Raw genomic sequence first — 15,940 nt, forward strand, 5'->3', positions numbered from 1 at the left:
TGGGGTTTGGTTACGCTTTAAAGTCCGTGTAAAGCAAATTCCAAGATTTCTTTCAAAATACATTAAATATGTCAGAAAATAGTTGCAAAACATGTGAAATGAATGTGAACTACATCATAAATGAATTATGGAATTACACTGGTCCAACAGTTTTTGCACAGTATTAGATTCAGGATTTTCTGGGAAGGTCAAAATGGTGGCTTGATGATGCACTGGAGTCATACTTAGCATAACCCCATCCCTAATGCTTCATCAATACAAAAAGTAGTTCTTGTTAGCATCAGAGGTTCCCCTGTCCATTCATGAGTGGACACACATTTATTACAGTCTGCATTTTCGCTAGCTAGCCATACCTATTTTGCGTCTTTAAAGTTAGACTTGTAAGAGATTGATTTAAAAATTTGAAAATTGATGGATGGCATGGCGGTGCGGTGGTTTGCACTGTTGCCACACAACAACAGTGATTCATATAGTAATAATCTTAGCATGCAACTGATCCTGGCAGGAATTCAGTCAAACATCAGGTATCTTGAGATGGTTTTAAGACAACCAGGGTGTTTTGCACAAATATATAATTCCCTAACTCATAATGGAAGCTGATGTAACTTGAATGCAAACCAAAAAGGAGGGCATGAAACACAGGGAAAAGTGCACAGATCACAGTTTCTAACAGGCATGGGCTTCCAGGGCTCCCAGGTGGGCTGAAGACTGGTGCCCAGGAGGATGAAAGGGTTAGTGATAGACATGTGAGAAGACTATAGCTCCAGCTGCTCTCACTGTAAGATACAGCCTCACTTCAAAGTCCATCTCCTCATGCAGCAGCCTTGGAAAGCCCTTGCTGAAATGTGTAAATCTTAGTGGGAAAAAACAAGGGAAACCACTACAGATCAATCTGGCTAAGCCGTGCCATGGGTGAATACCAATGCAGTTCATTAAGACAGCAAATGCTCTCCAAGGTCATTTGAATCTCATCTCATCAAAGTGAACAGTGAGCTTTTAGATGGTATTTGAGAAATGTTAAAATGAACAAAAGTCCTCTAATGCATTCCCACAGTGATCCTTTGGGAAGGGTGAATGTTCAAAACCCCAACAAACCTTCAAACTAGTCTTCTGAGAGTGGTCAAAAAACATGCTATCCAGACAAGATCCCATTATTGAACTGACAATTAGAGGAGAAATGAAATGAAATTAAATGAACCTAAGCCTCTTCACAGGACGCAAGACAAACAATACGCTGGCTTGGGACTACAGCTTGTAATGTGTTCTTGTTTGTTTCTGACTTTCACCTTAGAAGGTTTTTTTTTTTTTATAGCTTGGATAGCAATATAAATCTGACAATCACTAACACAACCCATAAATAGTTTATAGCACAACATCAGTATAAATTATGCTTGTTATCACCTCATTTACTACTTTGTTCGCTTATACTCACTATCCCTTAGCTCTGACATGAATAAGGCCAGTTCAGTTCCTATCAAACTGGAGTCATCAATTTATGGCTCAAATGAAAGCTCACAAGTAATGCAGACCAATGGAGGGGACCCTGTTAAATATGGTTTGCTGTTGTATCTCATTAAATCTGCATAAACAAGCCCAGTGAATATCAATATCTATGTCAGGATTCAAGGGCACAGTAGCCTGTATTAAGAGGGTAACACAAGGTCTGTCAGACTTCATTGTGGCGTTTTCACTGAGGGATTTGGAGTTGTTTTATTAAAGGTGACAGGCAATTCAATCCTCGCTGAGTTGTGCCTTTAGTGGCATTTAAGAAATGTGCTGCTAAGAGACACAGATTAGGTGAGTTTTAAAATCTCACACCCAAATAATGTTAAAACGCATTGGATTATGACTATGCCTGTGGCTGCATATGTACATATTGGTGCTTGTAGTTTTTAGTGTGCTTTTCTGTGATACATGCTGTAATAGTTATGGATGTTTTGATGTGTTAAGATTAAATATTAAATTAAGATTAAATATAGTGTAAAGTCAGTATATGTTTACATTTTTTAATAATGTAAGTTTACCAGGTTTCAAATTATTTTCTCAGTTTTACCAGATCAAATGTGTTCAATCTATTGTTTCAGCACATTCATCTTTTTGTCTATGGGGTCATAATTATGGGGGCTGCCTCTGAGATACTTTGGGACACAGTGGACACAGATGGGAGAAGAAGGGCAAATAGATTAATGTACTTTTTGTCACGTTATTTAGTTTTCCATTAGTTCCTTAGTGTTTATATCTGTTTCCCCTACCTCTTGTTTTTGTCTGTCCCCATTTGCCTTCTTCCCCTGTTCTTGTGTGTTTTACAAGTGTATCTGAAGGTGCACATGGTTACCTAGGTTGTCTTCCTGACAATTCACTCCACCAATCTCTAGCTGCATCTGCAAGTACTGGTTCATTCATCTCCTCCCTTCCAGATCATACAGCTACTTTCCATGGTAATACAACTCAAGCACGTGTGGTTTGTATTCTGCTCCATGAGAATTCCTGTTTCCATGTGTGTCAGGCCCTGTCTCCATTCGTCTCCTCTTGAACATGCCCAATTCCTAGATAGCTTCCTGGATCTACCAGCCTCTGAAGTCCAGCTTAGGACCACTTTCTCCATGCTCTCAGTAGGCTCCCCCTCAAGAAATTCCTGCCTCTCCATCCTTGGATTGCCACTTCAGAAATCCCTGCCAGCTTTGTAGAACTTGACTGTGAACATTAAAAACTGTATTACTTTATTTCCACTGTTTCTGCGTAGTGTGTATTGCATTGTGGGTCCAAAGACAACTTGCCAAAAGCTTTTTGAGTCAGCTCAAAGCAAGTGATTATATTGAAGTAACTGGTATTTGGTAATTGATGTTATTTAACATTTGGCATGTTACCATGCTAATTACAGCTAATCTTGGCTAAAATTTTTTCAAGCATCTTATAGGTATCCTGACAAGTAGCATCAGGGATTCAACAAAAATAAATAGATAAATAGTATTTATACTTTATGGACCGCACACAATACAACAATTACTGAAGTTATCATCTTCATGATATACACTATATAGACAAAAGTATACAGACACAGCTCTTTACAACTGAATTCAGGACAATGCTATACTTCCAACTTCAGTCTGGGGAAGGCTCTTTTCTATTCCAGACGGTGCCCCAGGGTCAAAGCAAGGTCCATAAAGACATGGTTGCATGTGTTTGATGTGGAAGAACTTAACTGGTCTGCACAGAGCCCTGACCACAACCCTATCAAGATGAACTGGAACAGAGATTGTGATCTGGGTCTTTGCATCCAACATCAGTGCCTGATTTCAAAAATGATCTACCGCATGAATGAGCAAAAATTCCCACAGATAGGCTCCAATATGATGTGGAAAGCCTTTCCAGAAGATTGGAAGCTTTTATGGTTGCAAAGGCAGGACCAACTCCATATTAATGTCTACATATTTTAAATTCAGTGTCATCAAAGTCCCTCTTGGTGTAATGATCAGGTGCCCCAGTACTTTTGTCTCTATAGTGCATGATACCCAAATTTATCAGGGTTTATGTTGGTGCCATCAAAGTCATCTTCTGGGTATTATGAATGTTTTGCACCAAATAAATAATTCACTTTGGACAAAAGTGTTAGAAGAACAGTTCATCTAGAATTTGAAATACATTTGCATTTGCAATTAAGAGTAGTTTCCCAAAGTTGCAATTGATGTTTCTTAGAATTAAGTAGAATTAATAGTTACCCAGTAGCAGTAGCAGATTACAAGTCTTTTCTTTTTTCCACTTCAGCACTATTTCCATGATTGTGAATACATGGGTATGTAAAGACATAAATGTCACTAAACATGGCCTCTTGGCTGTATATTTATATGCACTTTAAGCAAAGCGTGGTTCTTTTTCACTCTGTTACTAGGATTTCAACAAGCACTGTTCTGTATGTATGTGGTTTGAGAAAACAACATTTGATATTAATAAAGCTGGCCAGTACTAGTAAAGAGAAAAAGAGTGCAGGTCAAGACAGAGAACAGGTTATCTTTCGATGGTGTGGTCCTAACACTCACTGCCCAGTGTTTATTTAATGGCCCAGCCAGGCTCTTGCCTCAAAAGCCTTTCTAAGCAGTATTCACTTTATTACACTACCAGAACACAAACCCTGCCCATACAGGACAAAATGGATAATACAGCTCCCTTTTCAGTTCAGTGTGTACAAAGTAATGTGGTATAAAATGATTAACGGGGGCAGCCGTGGCCTAGAGGTTGGAGAAGCGGCTTGTGATTGGAGGGTCACCGGTTCGATTCCCCCACCGGACGGGCAGGAAAAATCTGGGTGTGGTGGAGTGATTAATGCGATAAAATGCTCCCCCCCCCTTCATTAACCGGCTGATGTGCTCTTGAGCAAGGCACTTAACCCCCCAATATGCTCCCCGGGCGCTTGATGCTGCCCACTGCTCCTGTGTGTGTTTCATTGCATGTAATTTGCTCTGGGTGTTGCATGTGTGTGTTCAACTAAGGATGGGATAAATGCAGAAGTAAAATTCAGTATGTGTGTATGTAAAAATATATATATACTGCCAATAAAAGTTGATTCTTCTTCTTCTTCTTAAAAAATACTAATGTGTTGGCCATACATCTTCAGTGGTTTATCTTGTCCATCTCTCAACCTTTCAACTCGACCTTGAATATTTGGACTGTCTCTTTCCAACAGGCTTGCGAGCATCCCGCTGGATAACTGCCATGACATGTTGAATGCCAGACTAAAATATTCTTCTCCTGACGATAACTGAGCAATCTCTCAGCCCTGGGGAACTGGAAACACTTTTCAGAGAGCAATGGAACAAAACTTGGGTTGACATGTCATGGCATAGGGACCCCAGGGTGAGACAAATATATCCCTGTCATCAACATTAAATCCACTGAGTGAAGATTAACAGGCACCACTGAAAGTCTGCAAGGCATATCAGCTGGATTGTTAAATAATATCACCAAGAAAGATGTATAATCTGTGATTATTTTGGTCATAGTTGGTCAAATGCAACAGTCAGCTACAACTATATGTTACTGTGAAGGACTATACCAATGATTTTGCACATTTTGTGATTTTCCACATGACTGTGTTCAATTTCAGTTTACCAGAAAAATCAGCTTCTATGTGTATATTATTCTCTGGAAGTGTTTTTACAGCACTATAGAGAAGTGTCAAAGTCAGAAATTTTGGGTGCTGACATTTGAGGATGGAATGCATCATGAACTTGCAACATCAAAGTGTGAAACTTGTGAAACACTGACTTTTGTTTGTGTTTCAAAAATAACTGCTTCTCAGGTTGATTTTAACCATAACTTGTTACTGTGGAGGGCTAGAATTTAACAGCCAATACACATCAGACAAACATAAATAACTAGTCCATTAAAGTTACATTCAAGTTGAATTCAATTTTCAAAAAGCTCCAGCAATCAATCAAAAGTAAATGTGCACAATAATTGTCCAGAAATTTGTTAATGCTACACTGTATTACCATCCAGCAACAATGGAAATGAAAAATACATTTGTGAGAAAAAAATAAAAATTGAAGTGAAACTAAAAGAATACCAATTACCTATTTAAAAGGTTTCAAGTATACAATTGTATGTTTTGAATAGTAAACGGCTATGTTTTGAAAAATGGACAATAGTGTTTTGATTTGTGATAACAGACATGACACACTCTCCAGGTGGACTGTGTTTCTGGTTTTAATTTGGTTTTATTACTTGTTGTATTGTTTGCTGTTTTACACTTCCTGTTCTATTACACAAGCAAGATGTTGAGTGAGCAGATTTTGTTTTTTTTTTAATGACTATGTTAAAAGTGTTTTTTTTCCTGAGATAATTCATGTACATAATTCATTTGACAGTAGTTAATTCAGCAAATCAATTCTTTGTTTACATCATGTCACTTCCAAAATAACCGGAAATAGTTCACCAGTCACAACCAAATAATTGCTAATATGAAAGCAACTCCCACTGTAGGGGGCGCTAGCAAAGCAGTCCAAATTGAAGAGGGACTAATGGAGCTGTAGCCCCAAAATGTAACTTTTATGGCATAATAAAATTTCAGTTCCATTAGTTTAGAATTTCATGGCTTTTTTGTACCTTTCTGTATTATTATTTAAGTATTTGCATTTGCATTACACACAGGTTCACTATTTTGATTTCAAACATCAATCAAGTAGCAAGTTTTTGCTTTGTTTTAACCACGCTTTTAGCATTTGCTGTAGCTATCATTAGAAAAATACGTAAGGACTATAACACAAAATATATGATAACTGAAGTTAGCTTTCGGTAATGTAACGTTGTTAGTTGTAATTCTTTAACCAAGCAATCAGCATCCATTAGCAATATGCTGGCATTTTGTGAGGCAAAAACTGTCTCTCCTGTAAGAAAAATGAATGGGCATTCGTATTTTTTCTTTTCAATTCTGATACATAATCAATACTATGCTGGCAAAAACTAAAACAAAATTTTGACTTTTTGTTTTCTAGATATAGGTGTAAATAACTATTTTAGCCATTTCGCTCCATTTATTCCTGTTCATTGAGGACTACCTCACCTCAGGAGAGTTTATATAGCTCCCACTGTATCTCAGAGTATTTCTGCCAAGGGCTGTACACCTCCTGCCTTTGTCTTTTCCCACCACTGTGATTCTGATTAATCCCATCTGTGTCCTATTCCCTAGTGTCTATCTATACCTGTGTTCTCCCAGTGTTGCCTGCCAGTTTGTCATGTACCATACGGTCATACGTTCCAGCATTCTCCCTAGCGTTTTGGCTATCCAGCTTGTTAGATTTTTGTTTGGTAATTGTTCTGTCTTTGCCTAGCATTGGATTTGTTTCCCTGTTCTGACTGCCTTATCATGTACCAACCTTGTACTGCCCCATTAAATCCTGCGAGAAACCACTACATTTCTCACTGTTTCTCACAGTTGTTTCTCAGGACTCTGGATCAAGTCCTGATCCAAAGTTGTGCTTTTGGGTCCTTTTTTCTGAGTCGTGCACAGAATTACAAGACAAAAACAAATAAGACAAAGATAAAACAAATACAAAGACAACAGATAAGACCAAGATACAGTGTAAGATGGGACAATGTAGTTAGAGGGAGTATGCTAATTTGAAGAGGTGAGTTTTGAGTTTGAATTTGAACCGAGGGAGAAAGTCAACGTTACGGATGTCCAGAGTGAGTGAGTTCCAGAGTTGGGGAGCAGAACTTTCAGCTGCTTTGCTCCCCATGATGCTGAGGCGGACAGAGGGCACAGTGAGGTGGATGGAGGAAGAGGATCTGAGGGAGCGGGATGAGATGGCGATGTTGTGGATGGCCTTGAATGTAAGAAAGGACAATTTTGACTTCTATTCTGAATTTAACTGGGAGCCGATGAAGGATGGGGGTGATGTGGTGGAATGAGGGAGTTTTGGTGATGATACAAGCAGCTGAGTTCTGGACCAGTTGAAGCTTATGGAGGGATTTGTGAGGGAGGTCAAAGAGGAGGGAATTGCAATAATCAATATGGGAGGTGACGAGGCTGTGGACAAGGATAGAAGTGGTGTGTTCGGTGAAGGAGGGACAGAGACAATTTATGTTGTGTAGATGAAAATCTGCAGACCGGGTAATGTTACTGATGTGAGATTTGAATGTGTCTGCAAGATGTAGGATTACAATTGTTTGCTGATTGCCCCTATGTCCCCAGGATGTCAGTAATTGATGTGTCAGCAACACCTAGATGCTGTCTTCATGATGCACCAAAAGAGCATGGATGATCGGTTATACCTCTCGCAGATGCCAGTGCTACTATCTGGCAGTATGATCCTTATTCAATACCAGTACCAATGCCAGTATGACCCTTATTTGTGCTGCATCCAAACCATCCTCTACAGAAAAACAAAAGACAGTTTTGTTGCAGCACCTGGAATATCTATCTCATTTTTTGTTTCTGCAGGGTCGTGGGGGGCTGAAGCCTATCCCAGCTGACGGGCAAAAGGCAGGGTACACCCTGGACTGGTCACCAGTCAGTTGCAGGACTGACACAAAAAGACAATCACACTCACACTTCGGGGGAATGTAGAGTAGACAATTAACCTAATGTGAGTGTTTTTGGGACTGAGGGAGGAAGTCAGAGTACCCAGACAAAACCCATGCAGGCACAGGAAGAACATGCCAACATCACACAGAAGGGCTCAGACCCGGACTCGAACCCAAAACCAAAACAACAGTGCTAACAATTTATCATAAATAACTTGTTTATAAACTCTGTTACATTACATTACATTACATTTACATTTTTTACTGTGTTCCTAAATGTGTGTTCCTGATATTTGAAACAGCCCTTCAGTAAAAGTTACTGAATAAACTGTACTTTATACATGTTCCTTGTCATTTGTTAGTTATAATACCATTAATAATTTAATGCCCACATAAAGATTAAAGTGACATATTTTGTCATTGGAGGGAACTGACTCCAACGAAATTTGTTCTCTGCATTTAACCCACCCAAGTGACGTGCACACACACACACAGCAAACCCGTAAACTGAAAGAAGTCACTGAGGTAGTTGGGAAGCTCCTCAGTGGCAGAGCACTGGGGTTGGATGAGATCCATCCTGGGTACCTTAAGGATGTTGTGGGGCTATCTTGGTTGACATGCCCCTGCAGCATCGTGTGTCAGTCGGGGACAGTGCCCCTGGATTGGCAGACTGGGATGGTGGTTCCTATTTTTAAGAAGGAGGACTGGAGGGTGTGCTCCAACTATAGAGGGATCACACTCCTCAGCCTTCCTGGGAAAGTCTATTCCACGGTATTGGAGAGAAAATTCGGCCAATAGTCGAACCTCGGATTCAGGAGGAACAATGCGATTTTTGCCCTGGTCGTGGAACACTGGACCAGCTCTATACCCTCCGTAGGTTGCTTGAGGGTTCATGGGAGTTTGCCCAACCAGTCCACATGTGTTTTGTGGACTTGGAGAAAGCATTCGACCGTGTTCCCTGTGGCATTCTATGGGAAGTGCTCCAGCAGTATGGGGTCTGGGGCTCTTTGCTAAGGGTCGTGCGGTCTCTACTCCCAGAGCAGGAGTTTGGTTCGTATCGCCAGCAGGAAGTCAGACCTGTTCCCAGTGCATGTTAGCCTCCGGCAGGGCTGCACTATGTCACCGGTCCTGTTCAGCCCGAGGACAGAGGGTGTCCAGTTTGGGAAGCACAGGATTTCATCTCTGCTTTTTGCTAATGATGCTGTCTTGTTGGCTTCTTCGAGCCAGGACCTTCAGCGTGCACTGGGAGGTTTGCAGCCGAGTATGAAGTAGCTGGGATGAGAATCAGCACCTCCAAGTCTGAGGCCATGGTTCTCAACCATAAAAAGGGGGTTTGCCCCCTCCAGGGTGGAGGAGAGCTCTTGCCTCAAGTGGGGGAGTTTAAGTATCTTGGTGTCTTGTTCACGAGTGAGGGAAGATGGGATCAGTGCAGCAACAGCAGTAATGTGGTCGATGTATCGGTCCGTCGTGGTGAAGAAGGAGCTGAGCTTAAAGGCAAGGATCTCCATTTACCAGTCAATTTACATTCCCACCCTCACCTATGGTCATTAACTTTGGGTCATGACCGAAAGAACGAGATCTCGGATACTAGTGGCCAAAATGAGCTTCCTCCGCAGGGTGGCGGGGCGCTCCCTTAGAGATAGGGTAAGGAGCTCTGTCACCCAGGAGGAGTTCGGAGTAGAGCTGCTGCTCCTCCACATCGAGAGGAGCCAGTTCAGGTGGCTCAGACATCTGTTTCGGATGCCTCTTGGACGCCTCCCTGGGGAGGTGTTTCGGACATGCCCCACCAGGAGGAGGTCCTGAGGAAGACCCAGGACATGCTGGAGGGACTATGTCACTCGGCTGGCCTGGAAACGTCTTGAGGTCCACCCGGAAGAGCGAAAGAAAATGGATGGACTAAATAAAACAGTTTCATGTTTAAAATCAGTGAAACTATGTTATGTCTGAAATTATGTTAAACAGCACTGAACCACATTCAACACTGTTTGACCACAACAGTGTTCGCCTTATAATTACAAATTGCTGGATGAAATGCTGCTGTCTGCTTCCCTTGTCCAGTCTGGTCTGAACTAACTTTTTTACAGTATTTTAGATGCTATTTAATTCCATGTTGAGAATAGTTTTTATTGTGAAGCTCATCCACTTCAGTACCAAGCAAAACGCTAAAGATTCAGCTTGGACTACATCACCCCTACATTGATTTTAAATCATTTAGACATGTAGGTTTTCTTCACACAATAACACATTTAGACACGCAGTAAATGCTTCAAAATGGAGTGCGATGAACTGGTCAAGGTCAAGGAGCTTTCATTGTCATTACAAATATGTATGTGTAGTACACAGAGTGATGGAAAAAAATCAAAGATAAAAATGCTTGCTCTTTGCCAGTGTGATGCGATTTTGGTACAGTGATAGATGGAAACTTTTGCTTTAAATGCATACAATGACAGAGTGGTTTTGCCTCATTAAGTAAAGCGGACAAACACAAACAATTGCTTACACATCCAACAGGCACAGAGTAAAATAAGCATGTTAGCAGCTGCCACCAGAGTTCAGGGTGTGCATATTTATTCCATATGACAAAGAGCATGGGAAACAGTCAGTACATACAGGCTCTCTTCTAGTTCACGCCACTGAGGTTCAGAAAACAATATTTTTTTCAAAATGTTTGTAATAAAAGTCTTGAAATATCTGACACAAAAGAAATTCAGTGTTGACATCCCTGACTTGCTCATTTGATCACTGTCATTGCTTGTTTGTGGGTGGGTATGTAGTGAAGTAGATGAGCTTCTCACCAAAACCTTGGTCAATATGGTGCTACAAAGCACTAAAAGTTGTTCTTTGGCTCATATTCATAGGGGAACCTCTTTTGGTACAATAGAGAACCTATCTTTAAATGGTGTATAGCATCATTATCAAATGTTATTTTATAGAACCATTAGAGGTACCATATAGCACTGTATTGCTTCAGCAAAAAATGTGTTAAATCCTACTAAAAAGTGCCTCACTGGCTCTTAATCATGAAAGGAATGTCTTTTTGGTAGTATATAAACACTTCAAAGAGTACAGCCAATCACCCTCTTATACGTTTTTCTCATTCTCCAATCATTTCTCCTGCGGCAGGATTTAAACTGCAAGTGACAGCTCTGAGTGTTTACAGCACAACCTAGATCTCCACCACCTATATCTGGTATCATTGACCTCAGGTAGATCTCATTCTGCTGCATGCAAACCAAACAATATTTCATTTAACTCTACCTGTGATCATCATTACCACAATCAATTATCAGTCACCATCACAATGTCACTTGATAACAAGAAGTTCAAACTTGTGAACTTTCTGAAGATGTCACATTTACTCTAAATGGTTGGCCATGAGTATTCAAGTTGACTGAACATATGTTCCTGTTATGTTTTGAGGAATGTTTCCACGTACCTCAAAAACATTTGTTGAACTGAGGTACAAGTTACCATCACAGCAAACAACTACCAGTTGGAGTGGAGAAGATGTAACGTTATGAGATAGGTGTGGTGAATCAAAGTGCCGATAACATATCTATTCAGTCACTGCTGGCAGTGATAAGACACGTTGCTGTTGTTGGCACTAACCCCTTCCAATATTTTCATTTGGGTGCTCATTTCAGACCCTGTTCTATTTTTCTTCCATGTACCTGATAATAATTTAAAGTAGGTACCTAAATATCTAAAATAAAATGGCCATCCCTCTCATATTCTTGCCATCAAAGCAAATTTAAGTAAAGATTAACCTCTGAAGGCTAATAAAATGGTAAAAAGCAGTTTTTGAAATACTTTTATGCTTTTCTGAGATCAAACAGAACAAGCTGGGCTGGCTGCACTGTACAGATGGAGCTACAATGACAGGCATGTCTCCAGTGGGAGACCAGGAATATTTCCTTAGACAAAGGAAAGCCTTAGGGGCAAAAAGGTTGAGAACCACTGCTTGAATGTGTTAACACTGTATTTCAATGTAGCTTCTGTTTTAATTAGATTTCATCCTCACCTGAATTAAACTAAGCTGAAGAACATATAAAAAACCTCAAAAGAACTGTACAGGGTTCTTTTTATGGCAGTGGGTTCTATATAGCTCCCCACCCATAGCAAAGAACCATTGAAGGACCATCATTTTTCTCTGTAAATGAAATTCATCTCCAGAAATCTGATGAATAGTTCCTGAGTGGTTGCACTACATTCACCAGCAGCCATCCATCATGATGCCAGCCATTTAGTTTCACAAGAATGAATTATCTAGCTAGCTATTTCCAGCGTGGAGGCATGCAAATTACACAATGTCACCTTAAGCAAGGTATCAGCATACTTGTTTTTGCCACTGAGCAGCACACATTAAGTATAACAGTGTCTGTCTTCCCTGTGCCAGGAGCTCAGATGGAGCTTTGCGGTAGAATTTTTCCCTCAAGACAAAAATGCGATGCAGGATGACACTCATCACCATTTTTAGTGAAATCCAGTCACAGAGCGGAATTCAAAATCAGCTGTCTTGAGACTTGTTTCACAGCATTTATAGGCAATTCACCTGCACCACAGTACAAACAAATCACTACAGCACTAACAACACAGAGAGAAGTCACTCGCTGCTACACACTTCCTCTGTCTTACTTGAATGTCAGTTCATTTTTCCCCATCTGTGAGTTTTTTATTTTAATTTATTTGTTTTTTTAAATAGTTGTTACCCTTTTGGTTACTAATGTCACAGACAATTGAGGATGGTGTGTCACAAATATGTATGTATGCGCTGTGTTAATGAAACTTAGGGCATATGTAATTTATTTATTTACAGTATGTATTTATTTATTGTTGTTGTTGTTGTTTGGCAGGAAATTAGCTCCATGTAAGTGTCACAAAAAGTCTTTAGCTCACATCAGAATTTCCCTCCAGGGATTAATAAAGGAATTCTGATTCTGATTCTGATCAGGGCTTAAGAGCTCTCCAAAATCCAAACTACAACTAAGTAGAACCCTCTTCAGAAAGGTCATGATTACAGCCTCCTCACAGAGCTCGTCTATGATGCAGACTGCCCTGGGCAACTTCACACACACACACACACCGGCAGATCTAAATGGTACTGAGAGGTAATTCAAAACAGAAGAAAAAAGAGCTACTCTGTGTAACCATGTTCACTAGTTTAGCTGGTCTTTGAAGCTTTTCGCCAAAGACATGTTCATTAGCTGCTGTTTATTTTATTCAACTCATTTTCGTTTGAACATTTCTCACCTTTCACAGTATATAGTTATTTTTAAAAATACTTTTATACAGTTGGTGTTTATTTAGTTGAGGTTTGGTAAACAAGCCTTAGTCAAGAACAATTTATAATGAACACATTTTGTCTTTTTTTTTCCTCTGGTTATTTGAATGCATATTTATTTCTACTTGTACTATAAATAAATTCCTGAATAATAAAAGTCATGTATCCATAACTCTTTGCACCTTCTTCAGAAATCTAATGCTGAATCGCTTTCCTTCTGTACAGTAAGAAAGAGAAATGCTGCCTTGGCTCCAGTCTTTCTCTCAGAAGTTCACTGAGGACAGACTGTCCAACAGTCCACAGCCATTTTACCTCTGTGGAGCTACAGGCTTGTCAGCGTGCTCACAAAATACAGAAAATACAGTGCACAACTGTGCACGAGGCTGTTCTCTCATGACACATTTTGTAGACATGTACTCACTTACTGCCAAAGCTAACAGAATAACCTCCCCCTCCTCCCCCTCCTTTTAGAGCAAGATATCATACGATGTAACAAATATCTTGTCATAGTAATGCTGAATACATATTGCTCAGAAAATGAGCTCACTAGATTTTACAACCTTTCCTGTTGTACCAGTCCCAAGATGAGATCAATGTTTATCTCTCTGAACTGCAAGGCTTTATGAATGCAAATATACTGTATTTGTGTGTTAATTCCAGGTCTGTATTTTGCAGTGAAATGAAGGGTGAAGCCTCAGGGGGACACTGATGGAACATTACCCTTTTAGTCTGCTTTTTAATTAAAGGCCAAAAATGACAGTGAACATATTTAACCTAAAACAAGCTTTCATTTGTAATAAAAAAGAGATAATCCACCTGGAGCCTACATACAAACACACTTTCTGAGTCTGTGTCAGAGGACAGGAATATTATCAGTCATTTAATCTTTAAATTCTTGTCATTATTTTTGTTTCATAAAAAGCTGCTTATATAGAAGCTAATCCATAGGTGGTAACACCTCTAAAACCATGCAAACAGTAAACAATGACGGCTTATTAAATTTTTGGCAAGGATTGTTTTGTGTTAGCGTTAATTATGTGTGACAGCATAAAAACACACAATATTATAATTCAAATCATTATGCACTGTTTGCACATCTGCAACAAACAACACCAAGGGCAGAGAGGGAGGTGGGAACTTACCATGCTTTTCATGCTTTCATAACACAGCATCATTTCCTCTTTGTGTCGCATGATACCCTGAGATAAAAACTTCACAGGGAAGAACTAAAAACTGTGCCAACATGCGGATGTTAAATTCTTTAATCAATTGGATGCAATGGATGAATTGTAAGAGAAATGAAGATTTATAGAGCAAGGCAATTACTCTAAGCCTGGTGCAGCAGCCCTTATTTAGCTGAATGCTAAGCTTGCACTGCTTGGAGGAGCACTAATTACTGAAGCTTATAGGAGGCTTACACTAATCTTGATTGAATTTCTGAGTGTGAGAGTGAGATCTAGCCATCAAACTTTTTCCCACTGACAAAAGAACAACTTTTAAAGCTAATAATTTCAAATAGGTTTAACCTACTAAGCATGCAATCCAAATAGAGAATTGACATACAATTCAAGTGCTATATTTGAAGAAAAACAAGTAGTAGTACAGCAAAAAAGAATCAATACATAACACGATGACAGATTGCACAGTGAGAATGTCATGGGGATATGAGAAAGTAAAAACAAAGCATGAAAACTCATTCTATAGACTGCTATGTAACTAAATAGAGCTTACTACTCCAGCAATGGGCGCAACCCTAATAACGACCTTGCAACAGAGGCTTTTTCTAGTCACTGTTGAGTTAGCCAGCCAACGTGAGCTAACATTACCACTTTCTAGCGATTGTGGATTTTAACAAACATCCACAAACTTCAAACGTATTTTTAAGATAGTAATGTCAAGTCACTACCAAAACTTATGGAGGATATCAGAGCATCTAGCGACATCAAGGCTGAGCCAAACATTTCCAATAATTCCAGAGTGCTGTAAAGTCTAAAGTCAAAATTCCAAAAATGTGTGTTTCTATGTAACAAAAGTTCTGCATAGATTCACTTTAGTTGGCACTTAGTATTTCAAAAACATTCATTTTTCACTGCCACTCCAGCTTCCTGCACAGGAGGGACACACCTATATTAACAGGGCAGTACAGTAGCAATCTAACAGCACCATATATTTGTTAAAAAAAGTTAATTTGATAAAATAAACAAAAAAAAAAGACTAACCCATTTAATCGATAAATCACTTTATATATGTATGTTGGAGAGCTAAGCAAATGCAGGGATTAAGTTCAAGTTATGTAAATGTTTTATTAATCATTTTATAAATGCTACTTTTAAAGCTGATAAAATATGACTCAGTGAACTTAATTAAACTGTGAAATATAATTAAATTTCCTCTTGCCATTCATCACACAGACTAACTAAAGTGGAGGGTCAATTCAGGAGTCTCACAGACTCTCAGGAAAGAAGCTGATGTGTTGTACAGCAATGGTGTCTTTTGCAAGATGGTAGCAGTTTTACACACACACACACACACACACACACACACAAACACACACATATATATACACTATTCACAAAAAGTTAGAGATATTTGACTTTCAAAATTTATGGAAAATGTAAAAAGTTCATGCTACAGTGA

At 39.5% G+C, this 15,940-nt stretch overlaps 1 protein-coding gene across 6 annotated transcripts in view; it reads right to left on the reverse strand.

Moving 5' to 3' along the window:
- The window catches only part of fhit (fragile histidine triad diadenosine triphosphatase), a 232,453-nt gene that overhangs the window by 169,871 nt on the left and 46,642 nt on the right, over positions 1-15,940 (reverse strand). The window lies entirely within an intron of this gene.

This window comes from Scatophagus argus, chromosome 3, assembly GCF_020382885.2.
Source record: "Scatophagus argus isolate fScaArg1 chromosome 3, fScaArg1.pri, whole genome shotgun sequence".
In the NCBI taxonomy this organism is placed as follows: domain Eukaryota; kingdom Metazoa; phylum Chordata; class Actinopteri; family Scatophagidae; genus Scatophagus; species Scatophagus argus.